We start from the raw sequence: 18056 nt of genomic DNA, 5'->3' as shown, positions 1-18056 counted from the left end.
TGTGCACTAACTTTCTATCCTGCAACTTTACCAAATTCATTGATGAGCTCCAGCAGTTTTCTGGTGGCATTTTTAGAATTTTCTATGTGTGGTATCATGTCATCTGCAAAGTGTGACAGTTTTACTTCTTTTCCAGGTTGCATTCTTTTTCTTTTTCTTCCCTGATTGTCATGGCTAGGACCTCCAAATCTATGTTGATTGAGTGGTGAGAATGGACGTCCTTATCTTGTTCCTGATCTCTGATAAAATGCTTTCAGTTTCTCACTATTGAGAATGATGCTTGCCATGGATTTGTCATATATGGCCTTTATTATGTTGAAGTAGGTTCCCTCTATGCCCACTTTCTGGAGAGTTTTTATCATAAATCAGTGTTGAATTTTGTCAAAAGCTTTTTCTGCATCTATTGAGATGATTGTATGGTGTTTATTCTTTGTTAGATCTCCTGGAGAAGAAAATGGCAACCCACTCCAGTATTCTTGCCTGGAAAATTCCATGGATGAAGGAGCCTGGTGGGCTACAGTCCACGGGGCCACAAAGTCGGACACAACTGAGCAAGTTCACTTTTCACTTTATGGTATATCACATAGATTTGCATATATTGAAGAATCCTTGCATCCCTCAGATAAATCTCATTTGATCATGGTGTCTGAGCCTTGTACTGTTGGATTCTATTTGCTAATATTTAGTTGAAGATTTTTGTGTTTATGTTCGTCAATGGTATTGCTCTTATTATCTTTTTTGTGATATCTTTTACTGGTTTTGGTATCAGGATGATGGTGGCTTCATAGAATGAATTTGGGAGTGTTCCACCCTCTGCATTTTTTTGAAGTTTCAGGAAGAATGGTGGTAGCCTTTCTCTAAGTATTTGACAGAATTCCCCTGTAAAGTCATATGCTATCGGACTTTCATTTGTTGAAAGATTTTAACCACTAAACTAGCAGACACTCAGTTGTGTCTGACTCTTTGGGACCCATTGACTGTAGCCTGCCAGGCTTCTCTGTACATAGAATTTTCAAGAATACTGGAATGGGTTTCCATTTCCTTCTCCGGGAGATCTTCCCAACCCAGGGACTGAACCTGCATCTCTTGCGTCTCCTGCACCAGCAGGCAGATTCTTCACCACAAGTGCCACCTGGGAAGCCTTTTGAATTAGTTTTTTGTCATTATGTGATTGTTATATTTTTCATTTCTTCATGATTCATTCTTGAAAGGTTTTACCTAAGAATGTGTCCATTGCTTCCAGGCTGTCCTTTTTATTGACAGATAGTTGCATGTAGTCGTCTCTTATGATCCTTTGTATTTCTGCAGGGTCGGTTGTAATTCTCCTTTTTCATTTCTAACTTTATTGATTTGAATCCTCTTTTTTGATGAGTCTGGCTAAAGGTTTATCAATTTTATCTTCTCATAGAACCAACTTTTAGTTTTATTGATCTTTATAAAACTTCTAGTTTTATTAATAAAAAATAGCAATTTTTAAAATTCATTTCTATTTCATTTATTCCTGCTCTGATCTTTATGATTGTGTTCCTTCTACTAACTTTGGGGATTTTTTTGTTCTTTCTCTAGTTGCTTTAGCTGTAAGATTAGATTGTTTGAGATTTCCTTCTTTCTTGAGGAAAGACTGAATTGCTATAAATTTCCCTCTTAAAATTGCTTTTGCAGCATCCCATAGGATTTGTGTCATCTTATTCTCACTGTCATTTGTTTCTATGTATTTTTTAATTTCTTCCTTGGTTTCTTCGGTGATATCTTGGTTATTTAGCAACGTATTATTTAGCTTCCTTGTGTGTGTGTGTGTTTTTTTATAGTTTTTTCCCCATAGTTGATTTCTGTTCTCATAATAGCATTGTGGTTAGAAAAGATGCTTTATATAATTACAGTTTTCTAAAATTTACCAAGGTTTGATTTGTGATCCAACATGTGATCTTTCCTGGAGAATGTTCCATGTGCATTTGAGAAGAAAGTGTATTCAGCAGCTTTAAGGTGGAATGTCCTATACATATCAATTAAGTCTATGTGGTCTAGTGTGTCATTTAAAGCTTGTGGATCCTTATTCATTTTCAATATGGATGATCTGTCCATTGATATAAGCAGGGTGTTACTGTTGATTTCTCCTTTTACAGCTGTTAGCATTTGCCTTGTGTTTTGAGATGCTCCTGTGCTGGGCACATAAACAAGTATAGTTGTTTTATCTTCTTGAATTGATCCCTTATTATGTATTGACTTTATTTTAAGGTCTGTTTTACTTGATATGAGTATTGCTACCCCACTTTTGATTTCCATTTGCATGGAACATATTTTTCCATCTCCTCGCTTTCAGTCATACAGGCTGAAAGTGTCCCTAGATCTGAAGTGGATCTCTTGTAGACAGCAGATCTATGGGTCTTATTTGTGTATCCCTTCAACTACTCTGTGTCTTTTGGTTGAGTATTTCATCCTGTTACACCTAAGACAGTTATTGATATGTATATTTTTATTACCATTTTCTTATTTTGGGTTTCTTAATTGAAGTATAGTTGATTAGTAATATTAGTTTCAAAAAGTACAACACAGCAATTCAATATTTTTATAATTATTATCCATTTAAAGTTATTATAAATAACAGGTGTATTTTCCCATGCTGTACAGTGTATCCTTGGTGTTTATTTCATACACAGTATCAATAGTTTGTGCCTCTTACTCCCATACCCCTTCTTGCTTCCCTACCCACCCATCTCCTCCCCACTGGTAATCACTAGTTTGCTGTCTATATTGGTCAGTCTGTTTCTGTTTTGTCATATACATTTGCTTTATTTCTTAGATTTCACATGTAAATGACAGCCCAGAATATTTGCCTTTCTCTGACTTATTTCACTGATAATAATTCTAGGTCCATCCATACTCTTGCAAATGCCAGAATTTTATTCTTTTTTACAGTTGAATAATATTCCATTATATATATATATATACACACCACATGCTCTTTCTTTATTCATTTAATGGGCACTTACATTGCTTCCATATCTTGGCAATTATAAATGATGCTCCTATGAACAGTGATGGAGAAGGCAATGGCACCCGACTCCAGTACTCTTGCCTAGAAAATCCCACGGATGGAGGAGCCTGGTAGGCTGCAGTCCATGGGGTTGCTGAGAGTCAGACACGACTGAGCAACTTCACTTTCACTTTTCACTTTCATGCACTGGAGAAGGCAATGGCAACCCACTCCAGTGTTCTTGCCTGGAGAATCCCAGGGACAGGGGAGCCTGGTGGGCTGCCGTCTATGGGGTCGCACAGAGTTGGACACGACTGAATCGACTTAGCAGCAGCATGAACAGCGAGGTGCATGTACGTTTCTGAACACGTTTTCATTTTACTTGGTTATATACCTAACAAGAAAATTACCTGATCTTATAATATTTCTATTTTTAGCTTTTAAAGGGAACTTCACACTGTTTTCCACAGTGGCTGCGCCAGTCTACAGTCCCACCAATGGCGTATGACGGCCCCTCCTCTGCATGTTAGCACCAACATTTGTTATTTGTAAACTTTGGATGATAGCCACTTTGACAGGTGTGAGGTGATATTTCATTGTGGTTTTCATTTGCATTTCTGTAAAGTTTAGCAATGTTGAGCATTTTTTTTTTTAGGTTTATTTATTTATTTATTTTTTTTAAACTTTACATAATTGTAGTAGTTTTGCCAAATATCAAAATGAATCCGCCACAGGTATACATGTGTTCCCCATCCCGAACCCTCCTCCCTCCTCCCTCCCCATACCATCCCTCTGGGCCGTCCCAGTGCACCAGCCCCAAGCATCCAGCATCATGCATCGAACCTGGACTGGCAACTCGTTTCCTACATGATATTTTACATGTTTCATTGCCATTCTCCCAGATCTTCCCACCCTCTCCCTCTCCCACATAGTCCATAAGACTGTTCTATACATCAGTGTCTCTTTTGCTGTCTCGTACACTGGGTTATTGTTACCATCTTTCTAAATTCCATATATATGTGTTAGTATACTGTATTTATGTTTTTCCTTCTGGCTTACTTCACTCTGTATAATAGGCTCCAGTTTCATCCACCTCATTAGAACTGATTCAAATGTATTCTTTTTAATGGCTGAGTAATACTCCATTGTGTATATGTACCACAGCTTTCTTATCCATTCATCTGCTGATGGACATCTAGGTTGCTTCCATGTCTTGGCTATTATAAACAGTGCTGCGATGAACATTGGGGTACACGTGTCTCTTTCCCTTCTGGTTTCCTCAGTGTGTATGCCCAGCAGTGGGGTTGCTGGATCATAAGGCAGTTCTATTTCAGTTTTTAAGGAATCTCCACACTGTTCTCCATAGTGGCTGTACTAGTTTGCATTCCCACCAACAGTGTAAAGGGTTCCCTTTTCTCCACACCCTCTCCAGCATTTATTATTTGTAGACTTTTGGATCATTTGCCATTCTGACTGGTGTGAAATGGTACCTCATAGTGGTCTTGATTTGCATTTCTCTGATAATGAGTGATGTTGAGCATCTTTTCATGTGTTTGTTAGCCATCTGTATGTCTTTTTTGAGAAATGTCTATTTAGTTCTTTGGCCCATTTTTTGATTGGGTCGTTTATTTTCTGGAGTTGAGCTGTAGGAGTTGCTTGTATATTTTTGAGATTAGTTGTTTGTCGGTTGCTTCATTTGCTATTATTTTCTCCCATTCTGAAGGCTGTCTTTTCACCTTGCTAATAGTTTCCTTTGATGTGCAGAAGCTTTTAAGGTTAATTAGGTCCCATTTGTTTATTTTTGCTTTTATTTCCAATATTCTGGGAGGTGGGTCATAGAGGATCCTGCTGTGATGTATGTCGGAGAGTGTTTTGCCTATGTTCTCCTCTAGGAGTTTTATAGTTTCTGGTCTTACGTTTAGATCTTTAATCCATTTTGAGTTTATTTTTGTGTATGGAGTTAGAAAGTGGTCCAGTTTCATTCTTTTACAAGTGGTTGACCAGATTTCCCAGCACCACTTGTTAAAGAGATTGTCTTTAATCCATTGTATATTCTTGCCTCCTTTGTCAAAGATAAGGTGTCCATATGTGCGTGGATTTATCTCTGGGCTTTCTATTTTATTCCATTGATCAATATTTCTGTCTTTGTGCCAGTACCATACTGTCTTGATAACTGTGGCTTTGTAGTAGAGCCTGAAGTCAGGTAGGTTGATTCCTCCAGTTCCATTCTTCTTTCTCAAGATCGCTTTGGCTATTCGAGGTTTTTTGTATTTCCATACAAATTGTGAAATTATTTGTTCTAGCTCTGTGAAGAATACTGTTGGTAGTTTGATAGGGATTGCGTTGAATCTATAAATTGCTTTGGGTAGTATACTCATTTTCACTATATTGATTCTTCCAATCCATGAACATGGTATATTTCTCCATCTATTAGTGTCCTCTTTGATTTCTTTCACCAGTGTTTTATAGTTTTTTATATATAGGTCTTTAGTTTCTTTAGGTAGATATATTCTAAGTATTTTATTCTTTCCGTTGCAATGGTGAATGGAATTGTTTCCTTAATTTCTCTTTCTGTTTTCTCATTATTAGTGTATAGGAATGCAAGGGATTTCTGTGTGTTGATTTTATATCCTGCAACTTTACTGTAGTCATTGATTATTTCTAGTAATTTTCTGGTGGATTCTTTAGGGTTTTCTATGTAGAGGATCATGTCATCTGCAAATAGTGAGAGTTTTACTTCTTCTTTTCCAATTTGGATTCCTTTTATTTCTTTTTCTGCTCTGATTGCTGTAGCCAAAACTTCCAAAACTATGCTGAATAGTAATGGTGAAAGTGGGCACCCTTGTCTTGTTCCTGACTTTAGAGGAAATGCTTTCAATTTTTCACCATTGAGGATAATGTTTGCTGTGGGTTTGTCATATATAGCTTTTATTATGTTGAGGTATGTTCCTTCTATTCCTGTTTTCTGGAGAGTTTTTATCATAAATGGATGTTGAATTTTGTCAAAGGCTTTCTCTGCATCTATTGAGATAATCATATGGTTTTTATTTTTCAATTTGTTAATGTGGTGTATTACATTGATTGATTTGCGGATATTGAAGAATCCTTGCATCCCTGGGATAAAGCCCACTTTGTCTGTTGGCCATCTTTGTATCTTCTTTGGAAAAATGTCTATTTGGCTCTTTTGCCCACTTTTTAATTGGGTTCTTTTTTTCAATATTGAGTTATGTGAGCTGTCTATAAATTTTGGATATTGATGACTTACCAGTCATATCATTTGCAAATATTTTTTCCATTCAGTTGGTGGCTTTTTCAGTTGGTTGCTTTATTCTGCTGTGCAAACGCTTTTGACTTTAGGTCCCATTTGTTTATTTTTCCCTTTATTTCTCTTGTCTTTGGAGAAGGATCCAAAAAATATTGCTACAACTTATGTCATAGGGTGTTCTGCCTATTTTTTTTTTTTGAGTGTTATGGTTTCAGATCTCACATTTAGGACTTTAATACATTTTAAATTTATTGTTGCATATGATGTGAGAAAATATTCTCATTTTTTCCTTGTAGCTGTCCAGTTTCCCCAGCATCACTTATTAGAAGAGGCTGTCTTTTCTCCATTGCATTTTGCTCCCTCATTTCTCATAGATTAATTGACCATGTATGGGCTTATTTCTGGACTCTCTAGTCTGTTCCACTGATCTGTTTTTGTACCAGTACTGTGCTGTTTTAATTACTGTTCATTTACAGTATAGTCTGATATCAGAGAGCATGATACCTCCAACTTTGTTCTGTTTTCTCAGCATTGGTTTAGCTGTTTGGAGTTTTGTGGTTCTATATAAATTAGAGTTTTCTGTTCTACTCCTGTGAAGAATTTCATGGGTATTTTGATAGAGACTGCATTAAATCTATAGATTGTTTTGGATAGTAAGACCTTATAACAATATTAATTCTTCTGATCCAAAAACACAAGATATCTTTCCATTTCTCTGAATGATTTTCAAATTTCTTCAGCAACGTTTTATAAGTTTCAGAGTATAGTTCTTTCACCTCATTGGTTAAGTTTATTTCTAGATATTTTATTCTTTTTGATGAAATTGTAAAGGAACTGTTTCCTTAATTTCTCTTGCTGGTAGCTTATTATAAATGCACAGAAAAGCAACAGATACGAATCTTGTGTCCTGCAACTTTACTAAATTCATTTATTCCAGTAGGGTTTTGGTTTTTTTGGTGGAGCTTTAGTGTGTTCTGTGTAGCGATCATGCAGTCTGCAAACAGTGGCAGTTTTCCTTCTTCCCCTTCAATTTAGATTCCTTTTATTTCCTTTCATTATCTGGTTGCTGTGGTTAAAACTCCCAGTACTACGTTATATAGAAGTGGTACGAGCGGACATCTTTTCTGTTGTTTCTGATCTTAGAGGAAATGCTTTCAAGCTTTCACCACTGAGTATGATGTTAGCTGTGGGTTTGTCACGTATGGCCTTTGCTATGTTGAAGTGTCTTCCCTCTAGACCTGCTTTGTTGAGAGCTTTTTATCATGAATGGATGTATGATCCTTTTTATCTATTGTCAAATTTGGCTTTGTTAAGGATATTTGTATCTATTTTCATCAGAGATATTGGCCTACGATTTTCTTTCCTTGTAATGTCTTTCTCTGATTTTGGTATCACAGTAATGGCGGACTTGTAAGTTTGAGATTGTTACATTCTCTTCAACTTTTTGGAACCTCGTGGGAAGGAGGGCTTTTCTTTACATGCTTGATAGAATTTTCCTGTAAAACTGTCTGGTCCTGGACTTCTGTTTGCTGTGAACTTTTAAAATTACATATTCAATTTCACTATTTGGGAAATAGGTTGTCTATTTCTGATTCAGTCTCAGAAGGGTGTATATTTCTATAAATTTGTCCATTTCTTCTAGGTTGTCCAATTTGTTGGCATATAACTGTTCACAATATTGTCTTAAAATTCTTTGCATCTCTGTGGAATTGGTTGCTGTTTTTCTTCTTTCATTTCTTATTTTGTTGAGTTCTCTCTCTTCTTGATGAGCCTGGCTAAAGGTTTATCAACTTTATTGTCTTTTTAAAGACCTAGCTCTTGTTTTACTGATATTTTCTATTTTTGCATCTATTTCCTCTCTGATCTTTATTATTTCCTTCCTAATGCTAACTGGGCTTTGTTAGTTCTTTTTTAAATTCTTTATGATGGAAAATTAGGTTGCTTATTTAATATTTGCCTTGATTCCTGAGGTCTGCCTGCAACACTATAAACTTAGCTCTTAGAACTGCTTTTGCTATATCCCACAGATTTTGGAAAGTTACATTTCCATTTTCATTGTCTAAAGGTATTTTCATATATTTAAAATATATTTCATATATTTAAAATATTTCATATTTGACATATAATCATTTGTTTTAAAGGTAGACCTTTAAGTTCAAATATTCTAAAAGATCTACATTTTCTCTACTCCCTTCACACTTTTTTCTTATTTAAGTATGGTTGATTTACAATGTTATCTACAGCAAAATGAGTCAGTTTATATAGTATACATATCTATCATCTATAGGGCTTCCCAAATGGCACATTGGTAAAGAATCTGCCTCCCAATGCGAGACACAAGATAGCATTTATTAAAGTATGTGTGTGTGTGGATATATTTCCATAATCTTTTCCATTATGGTTTATTACAGAGTATTGAATATAGTCCTCTGCTTTCTTAGATATCTGTTTCCTTCTTCATGCACAGATAGTTTCAGCCTGAATATTATTAAATATATTTTCACCCACATTCTCTCCCTTTTCCTTCTGGGACCCCTGTAATGTAAATGTTTGTACACTTAAAGTTATACCAAAGATCCCTTAAACCGTTTTCGTTTTTTTTAATTGGTTTTTCTTTTTGCTTTTCTCATTGTTTTCTGTCATTCTTTCAGGTCACTTCGTTGTTCTTCTGTGTGATCTAGTCTGCTAATTCCTTCTACTGTGTTTTTATTTTTGGTTATCGTATTCTTCACTGGCAGGCGAATTCTGTAATACTGCACCACCTAGGAAGCCCTGGGTCAGGAAGATCCCCTGGAGTAGAAAATGGTAACCCACTCCAGTATTCTTGCCTGGAAAATTCCATGGACAGAGGAGCCTGGAGGGCTACAGTCCCTGGGGTCCCAAGGAGTTGGACACGACTGAACACACCCACACACAAACATTTTATTTTTCAGGTATGACTGACTCTGTTTTATATTTTCTAGTTCCATGTTAAAATTCTGTGTTCATCTATTCTTTTCCTAAGTCAGTCAGCATCCCTATTAATAATGCTTTGAAGTCTCCAGTAGACTGTATATTTCTATTTTTCTATTATTTAAGGTGTTTTCTCTTTCTCTTTCAATAGAGACAAATTCCTCTGTTTTCTCATTTTGCTTTTCTCTCTCTGTCTCTATAAAATTAGGTGCAACTGTTACCTACAGTGGTCTTTGAGGATGTTATTATGTGGGAGCATCCCTATACAGACTCTTTATGCCCAGTGCCTTTGGTGGGAAAGCTGGATTTGACATGAACACAAGTCACATCTTTGCTCAGGGAGTGCTGGCAGCTGGCAGCTTGGTGAGAAGGTGAGGCTGGAGCAGGACAGATGAGGGCTGGAGCCAGATTTGAGCTAGGGCTCCTCCTCTGCTCAGTGGCAAGTCTTAAGTTCCTGGAGCAGAAGAAACGCTGAAGGTCTGGTCTAGCTAACTCTGTTCCCTTTAAGTGTGTGCCCTTCCCATTTCAGCAGCACCCTCAGCTCCAGAGAGGAGCAGGGCTGCAGCAGGAGGGTCTGCTGTGGATTCAGCAAGAGCCAGGGCACTGGGTGTGGTGATCTATCTGCCGTTAGCAATCTGGTGCTACCTCTGATGCATTCCGGTAGTGGCAGCCCGCTCCCTGCTCAGGTGCTGCTGAGGGTTTGAGCTGCCACAGCATCTCACGGCTAGGCTTTTTCCTCATTGTCGGCAATCCTCCTGGCTCCAGTGTGGAGCTGAAATGAGAGGCCAACGCTGCTGGAGGATTACGCGGCTCAGGCTGGGGTGTGAGTGGGGTGGTTGTGGGAAACCCGTCAGCCAGCCACGTGGCTTAAATCCACCCTTTCTGCCCTCTCTGCTCTGCCTCAGGGGCAAACTCCTCCGAAGTGGAATCTCTGCTCCCCATGTGGAAGCCCTCCTGTTAGTCCCAGCAGCCCTGCAACCAGCCCAGGGGACTCGTCTTTCCCTTGCTGGACCCCAGGGCTGTGGGGGCCGATCTGTGACTTGACTGCTGGCTCCCTAGGGAGGATCCCCACGTCCCCCCGATTCCTCTCTCAGGGTCACAGGTCTCCAGCTGGTCACTTCTCTTCCCTTCCACGCTGGCCATGCACATCTCTCCTGCAGCCTTGATGGTACAGGAGTCTTCCTGCCAGGCACCAGTTAGTTTACGATGAGAACTGTTCCACAGATAGATATGCTTTTCTTCTTGTAGATGTAATTCTGATATGTTCACGAGGGACGTGATTTCTGTGTCCTCTTACTCTGCCATCTTGATTCTTTCCTTGTCCTGTTTAAAAAATCTTTGCACATTCCAAGGTTATAAAAATATTGTCCCGTGTTTTATTTTAAAAGCTGTCAGATACGGTCTGTTTGCAGAGGGGAGTTGGTGCAGCTAGTGACCAAGGAGCATTATTTTCCACATGATGTATAATCGGCACAGCACTGTTGACTATAAATAGCAGGCTCAAACTCCCATGGACGGAGGAGCCTGGTGGGCTACAGTCGGTGGGGTCACTAAGAGTCGGACACGACTGAAGTGACTTAGCAGCAGCAGCAGGCTGAAAAGAGGGAGAAGGCGATGGCACCCCACTCCAGTACTCTTGCCTGGAAAATCCCATGGATGGAGGAGCCTGGTGGGCTGCCGTCTATGGGGTCGCACAGAGTCGGACACGACTGCCGTGACTTAGCAGCAGCAGGCTCTCCCCCGGTGAACTTCAGTGGAGTCTTTGTTGCAATTCAGGTAACTGTGAGCAGGTGTGTGTTTCTCCCCGCCCTGCCCACTGCTCCTTTAGTCTACACTTGGAACAATCCCTGCTATTTTCATCAGTGCAGATGTGAGTCTTGCTGTGTTCTCATGTAAATGCTCCTGCTCTTACCTACTTTCATGCTAATTTTGCTGCTCTAGGTTCTCTGCCTTTCTATAAAGTTTTAGAAATAGCTTGTAAATTTACACACACACACACACACACAAATAAACCACAGAAAACCACTTGTGACTTTCAGATTGTACTGCACAGAGCAATGTGAAGAGAACCATCTTAACGGTTTTGTCTTCTAATTCACACACACAGTAATAAACTACCATTTATTGAGGTTTTTCATTTTCTTATAATGTTTAATTATTTCCAAGGTAGAGTTCTTATAAATCTGTGTTATACTTAAAGTATTTGATATTTTGAGGTAATTGTGTTATTAGTTTTTAAGTTTCATTTCCATTTACCCATTGTTACTACCTAAAAACACGATTTTTGAATATTGGTCTTGTGTTCTGAGACCTTGCTAAATGCACTTATTATATACACTAGCTTTCTACAGAATTATCAAGATTTCCTAAGTCTATGAATAAAGTCCATTTTACTTTATGTTTTGCCTCAAAAAACACTAGCTGGCTTTTCCAACACACTGTTGAATAGAAGTGATGAGAACATATTGTTTTGCTCCTGATATGAGAGAGAAAGCAATCAGCATTTCAACATTACATGTGGTATTAGCTGTAGGTTTTTCATAGATAGCCATTTTAGAAAGTTTAATTCTGTCCCTAATCTCGTGTGTGAGTGTATATAAATCATGAATGTATGTAAATTTTGCTCATCTTCTAGCTTATCATATTTAATTTTAAAAATACTTTTAATATGATGATTGCATACATTTTTAAATGTTAAACCCACATTGTTGGACTGAAATTTACCAATTTTATTAGGATTCTCCATAGAAACAGAACAGGATAATAAAGACATATAAATGTATATAGACATGTATGCATATAGTTATATATATGTATATAAACATGGGCTTCTAGCTCAGCTGGTAAGGAATCCACCTGCAATGCAACAGACCTGGGTTTATTCCCTGGATTGGGAGGATCCCCCGGAGGAGGGCATGGCAACCCACTCCAGTATTCTTGCCTGGAGAATCCCATGGACGGGGGCCCTGGTGGGCTGCAGTCCACGGGGGAGCAAAGAGTAGGACATGACTGAGCCACTAAGCACAGCACAGCACATATATGTACATAAAAATATAAAATGTATATATAGGGCTTCCCTGGTAGCTCAGCTAGTAAAGAATCCACCCGCAATGAAGGAGACCCTGGTTTGATTCCTGGGTTGGGAAGATCCCCTGGAGAAGGGAACGGTTACCCACTCCAGTATTTGGCCTGGAGAACTCCATGGACTGTTTAGTCCATGGGGTCACAGAGAATCAGACACAACTGAGCGACTTTCACACATATATATGAAATTATGTATTTATATATAATATATACTTATGATATATAACATATATATTATATAACATATTATTTATATATTATACGTATACACATAAGAAATTAGCTACACAGTTCTGTAGTCTGAGAAATCTCATGATCTACCTTCCAGAGACCCAGGAGAGCTGGTGATAGTTGTTCTGAGAATCCGAGGGCTGATGAGGAAGGTTCAGTCAAGGGCAGGAGCAGACGATGTTTCAGCTCAGCCAGAGAGAGAATCCATCCCTCCACGTCTCCTCAACATCTTTGTTCTGACTGCGCTCTCAGTGCATGGGTGACGCTCCCGCAGACCGGGGCGGGGGGTCGCTCTGCTCAGTGAAGTTCAAACGCTAATCTCTTCTGAAAACACCTAGTAAGTACACCCAGAAATAATAGTTAACCTGAAACATGAGCACCTCCTGGCCCACCTGACACATCGCAGTAAGCATCACGTCATTAAGTATTATAATTTTAGGTATTTTAGACATTGTTGGATGTGATTGGTAAAATTTCAGTTAAGATATTTGCATTCCTGAGAAATTAGTTGTCATTTCCTTTCCTGTAATGTCTAGATTTTATAGTAAGATAATTGTTGTTGTTGTTCAGTTGCTCAGTCATTTCCGACTCTTTGTGACCCCCATGGACTGCAGCACTCCAGGCTTCCCTGTCCTTCACTATCTCCCTAAGTCTGTTAAAATTCATGTCCATTGAGTCAGTGATGCCATCCAGTCATCGTCTGACATGCCCTTCTCCTCCTGCCTTCAGTCTTTCCCAATGAGTTGGCCCTTCACATCGGGTGGCCAAAGGACTGGAGCTTCAGCTTCAGCATCAGTCCTTCCAATGGATATTAAGGACTGATTTCCTTTAGAATTGACTGGTTAGATATCCTTTCAGTCCAAGGGACTCTCAAGAGTCTCCTCCAACACCACAGTTCGAAAGCATTCATTTTTCCGTGCTCAGCCTTCTTTATGGTCCAACTCTCACATCCATACATGACTACTGGAAAACCATAGCTTTGACCAGACAGACCTTCGTCAGCAAAGTAATGTCTCTGCTTTTTAACATGCTGTCTAGGTTGGTCATAACTCTTCCTCCAAGGAGCAAGTCTCTTTTAATTTCATGGCTGCAGTCACCATCTGCAGTGATTTTGGAACCCAAAAAAATAAAGTCTCTCACATTTTCCATTGTTTCCCCATCTGTTTGCTAGGAAGTGATGTGACCGGATGCCATGATCTCAGTTTCTTGGATGTTAAGCCAGCTTTTTCATTCTTCTCTTTTGCTCTCATCAAGAGTCTCTTTAGTTCCTCTTCTCTTTCTGCCATTAGGGTGGTAATAACCTGCATATCTGAGGTTATTGATATTTCTCCCAGCAATTTTGATTCCAGCTTGTGCTTCATTCAGCCTGGCATTTCGCATGATGTCCTGGCCTTCTTTGATTTTATGGTAGCATCTGTGTAAAAATGGCATCATTTCATCTTTTAGAAACATCATAAGTTTACTGATAAAGCCTAGAGTTTTCTTTGTTGGAAGAGTTTTAACTATGACTTCGATTTTCCTAACAGATACACAGCTATTCAGATGATACAGTTCTTCCTGACTGAACTTTGGTAGTTTGTGTTTTGTTAAAGAAATGTGCCAGTTATTTAAGTTGTCGAATTTATTGGTATAAAATTATTTACAACTCCCTTATTATCTCCTCACACTTTGGGGGGTCTGTGGTGATGCCACCTCATTGAACACTGATAGCAGTTAATTGTGTCTCCTCTTTTTCACCTGACCAGTCTGACGAGAGGTTCATTATCATTACTGATCTGAAAGAACCAGTTTTTGTTTTCATTGATTTTCAGTTATTTTTTTTTTTTTTCCTATTTCTTTAATTTTTTCTCTTTTCTTTTCTTCTTCTGTTGAGTTTATTGGATCCTACTTTTCTAAAGAGGTAGAAACTTATATCATTGATTTTAGGCATTCAAGCTTACAAAGTTTCCTCTTTGTGTTGTTTATTTCACTAAGTCCAAAATATTTTCTAATTTTCATTGTGATCTGTCATTTACTTAGATAACAGTTCCTTAATTTTCAATTATATAGAGATTTTCTAAGTAACATTTTATCATTAATGTCTAGTTTAGTTTCATTGTGGTCTCAGGGTAAACTCTGCCTGCTTTCAATTTTTTAACTTACTGGAAAAAATTTGATGGTCCAGAATTTGATCTATTTTGTGACTATTCCATATATATTTCAAAAGGATCTGTATCTTGTTTGGGTGGTAGAACATGTAAATCTTGATAAGTTTGGTTGATAGTGCTTTGTCAATTCTTTTACATATACTTAATAGATTTTCTGTTTGCCAACTTCTCATAACTATCACTATAGAGGAATACCGAAGTTCTACTATAATTGTGGGTTTTAAATTTTCTTTCTTAGTTTTATCAGTTTTCATGTGTGTTGAAGCTCTGTTACTAGCTTCATCTACATAAAGATAGCTATATCTTCTTGATGAATCGATACTTCTCTTATAAAATATCCCCCTTTAATCTTTTCAAAATAGACTTTGTCACTCCATTGTCTTTTCTCCCATTCATTAAAATTCATTCTACAGTAAAATTCACACATTTTCTTGTACAGCTCCATAATTTCTGACAAGCACAAATAGCTGGGTCATTTCCATCATAATCAGAGTCTAGAATAGTTCCCTCACCTGCCAAAACGTCTCCAGGGCCTTTATAGCCACTTCTTTCCTTCCAACAGCTCCTTCGACAACTGGCCAGTTTCTGTCCCTAGAATTTGCCTTTTCCATAATGTCCCACACCTGGAATCTTACAGGATATCTCTTCCTTATTCTGCATGATTCCTCAGCATGATGATTCTGGGAATCATTCATGCTGAAGCATGGGTCAGTCTGGTCCTTTCTGTGTTTCTGGGAAGCATTCAATTGCATGGAGATGTCTGACATCACTGCAACCTATTTTCCATTCATGCTGTTTCCAAATTCTTGACCATGCAGACAAAACTTTAGCCACTGGCCACAACTCAGCAGAGATCTGAACCTCTGGCCACCTCTGCTTACATGAAAGTGAACAAATATCTGCAGTGTCTGAAGTCCTGCCCAATGAGAGGATGGCTCTTCACAATCGTCTGCAAGGGTTACTCATGGATGGAGCTGCAGTGCCCCAGCCGTTCACTTTGGGTAGAGTCAGCCATGCGGAACTAACTATAAACAAAATCTGACACTTTTATTCTCGGTCAGCTGGTTAGAGCAAATTCTCCTGGAGGTCATAGGTGTCAGCTGAGAAAGAGAAAATCTAACAAGAGTCCAAGATGTGAAAATGCGGGCTACCTTCTCAGTAACTTGCCTGTGCCTTCAGGATCTGCTCATACGTGATTTCATAGGTGCCACTTCTTCATACGAAGCTCGGTGATGCAGGCCCGCCATCGTGGCATTTATGATGGGCAGCTCACATGGCATGACTGCTCAGTGGCCTGGGATTAAGTGTTCAGTCTTCAGTAGGACCCAGTAGCAAGTCTGAAACTGGATCTTTAAAAAGGCAAAACAATTATCTCCAAAGAGAGGCATAAGTGTACTCATAAATCTTCAATGTCTCTGCAGGGTTCTCTGAGTCCATGCTTTCTGCACACTGCTCCCAGCAAAGGATAAGGGCTGCGTATACACTGAGGTCCATTCCCGAGAGTGAAACTCCTCTGAGGGCTGACTTTAAGCTTGAGAACTCTTGCGACGGCTTTGGCTGAACTGCGTGGCTATCTAGGGCACCATCACCAATCTCTCCTTCCGCTGGGGTCAGACTTGCAGTGCAGACTCCCCCGTCTTCTCTTACATGTCATACATAGCATTCCCCTCATGAAGTCCTTGCTTGTTTAATCCTGTCATGAGATCTGCTCTCAGTGACCTCTTTTAGTTCAAACAATAGTCTTTCCAAGCGGAGCAATGCGGTAGCCTCCCAGCCAATCTCCATGTTCTCCTCCAGCCCCCAAATCTGTTCACTGATATGCTCACGTTCTACAGTCAAGGATTTTAGGACCAAAAGATCTTGCATAGTCACGAAATTTCTGACTTTCTTCCAGACATACAAACTGATGTGCAAGTAGTGTGACAATTCTGAGCGTCTTGCTTTCATGAAGGTGCTTTGTGGCCATACAAAAGAAAGTGGAGTCATGGTTTCTGTCAGAAACCTTAGAATTTGTACAAAGAGAAAAATGATACATAATAACTAAAAATTAGGTAAGCTTTAAAGTCAGAGCCGTCGCCCTTTGTGTTCCTTACTTTCCTTGATTCCTAGAAGTGGGCTTTGCACACACAAGTTCTCAATAAATATTTGTGAAATGAGTCAATAAGGTAAGACCGTCAGTGGAAAGGCTGTACCTTTCACAAATGTATACTGAGCACCAACTGTGTGTCAGGCACTATCCTAAATGCTGGAGATAAAGTGAGGAATAAAATGGGCAAAAAGAACTATCTATAAACCTTATGCTTGTGCATTTGTGTGACAGACAGTAAATCAGTAAATCAATAAAAGATCTACTGGTGATCAGTAAACACGATGATGAAAATAAAGCAGGAAAAGGATGAGGCTGCTGCTCATGTGGCGGACCTCACTGCGATGATGACATCACAGCAGAGCAAGAATGGACAGGAGGGGAGGGCGCACCTGAGCAGGTGTGTGGGGATAGATCGTCCCAGGAAGGAGGAGAAGCAAGCACAGGCACTCTGAGGTGGGAGCATCTTTGGACGGCTTCCTAGGCCACCGTGAGGGTGTTGGTGTTTACTCTGAAAGAAACAGGGGGCTTCTGGGAAATGCTGGTTGAGGTTGGGGCTTCCCAGGTGGCGCCAGTGGTCAAGAACCCACTTGCCAATGCAGGAGACATAAGAGACACCGGTTCAATCCCTGGGTCAGGAAGATGCACTGGAGAAGGAAATGGCAACCCACTCCAGTATTCTTGCCTGGAGAATCCCATGGACAGGGGAGCCTGGTGGGATGTGGTCCGTAGGGTTGCAAAGAGTTGGACACGACTGAATGACTTAGCCACAGTTCAGGATGATGTGGTCACACAGATGTAGCAGAACCTCACAGACACAGGAAGTCAGCAGAAGCTGACCATCTTTGTGGAGATCAATCTCCAGTGAAGGGGGATTCAGATTTATTTCTTCTTACCACCTACCCAGGCCTTCCCTGGTGGCTCAGTTGGTAAAGAATCTGCCTGCATTGCAGGAGACCTTGGTTCGATCCCTTGGTCGGAAGGATCCCCTGGAGAAGGAAATGGCAACCCACTCCAGTATTCTTGCCTGGAGAATCCCATGGACAGAGGAGCCTGGCGGCCTATAGTCCGTGGGGTCGCAGAGTTGGACACGATGTGATGACTGCACCACCTACCCAGGCGCTTTTGGTTTCTACCAGCCACAGGATGAGGACTCAGCACAGAGGAAATGGTGGGGCCTACTGACGGCGGACCGAGGAGAGTGATGGTTAAAGTCGAGGTCTGCAGGCCGATGGAAGTTTCAGAGGAGGCCAAGGAGGGTAAGTCGGAGGCGCCACCTCTCGGCCAGCCTGGGGGTTGCGGAGCGGGGCTGAGCGG

The 18056-nt window shown here is 39.8% G+C and overlaps 1 long non-coding RNA gene across 1 annotated transcript in view; it reads left to right on the top strand.

The window, feature by feature from the left end:
- The window catches only part of LOC138991230 (uncharacterized), a 51612-nt gene that overhangs the window by 12333 nt on the left and 21223 nt on the right, over positions 1 to 18056 (top strand). Inside the window, exon 2 of the long non-coding RNA XR_011467196.1 lies at positions 17879 to 17998. This is a non-coding gene — a long non-coding RNA (uncharacterized lncRNA). The remainder of the gene's footprint in view (positions 1 to 17878; positions 17999 to 18056) is intronic.

The sequence above is a fragment of the Bos mutus genome, chromosome 16 (assembly GCF_027580195.1).
Source record: "Bos mutus isolate GX-2022 chromosome 16, NWIPB_WYAK_1.1, whole genome shotgun sequence".
NCBI lineage: Eukaryota > Metazoa > Chordata > Mammalia > Artiodactyla > Bovidae > Bos > Bos mutus.
This window is presented reverse-complemented; position numbering and strand designations above follow the sequence as displayed.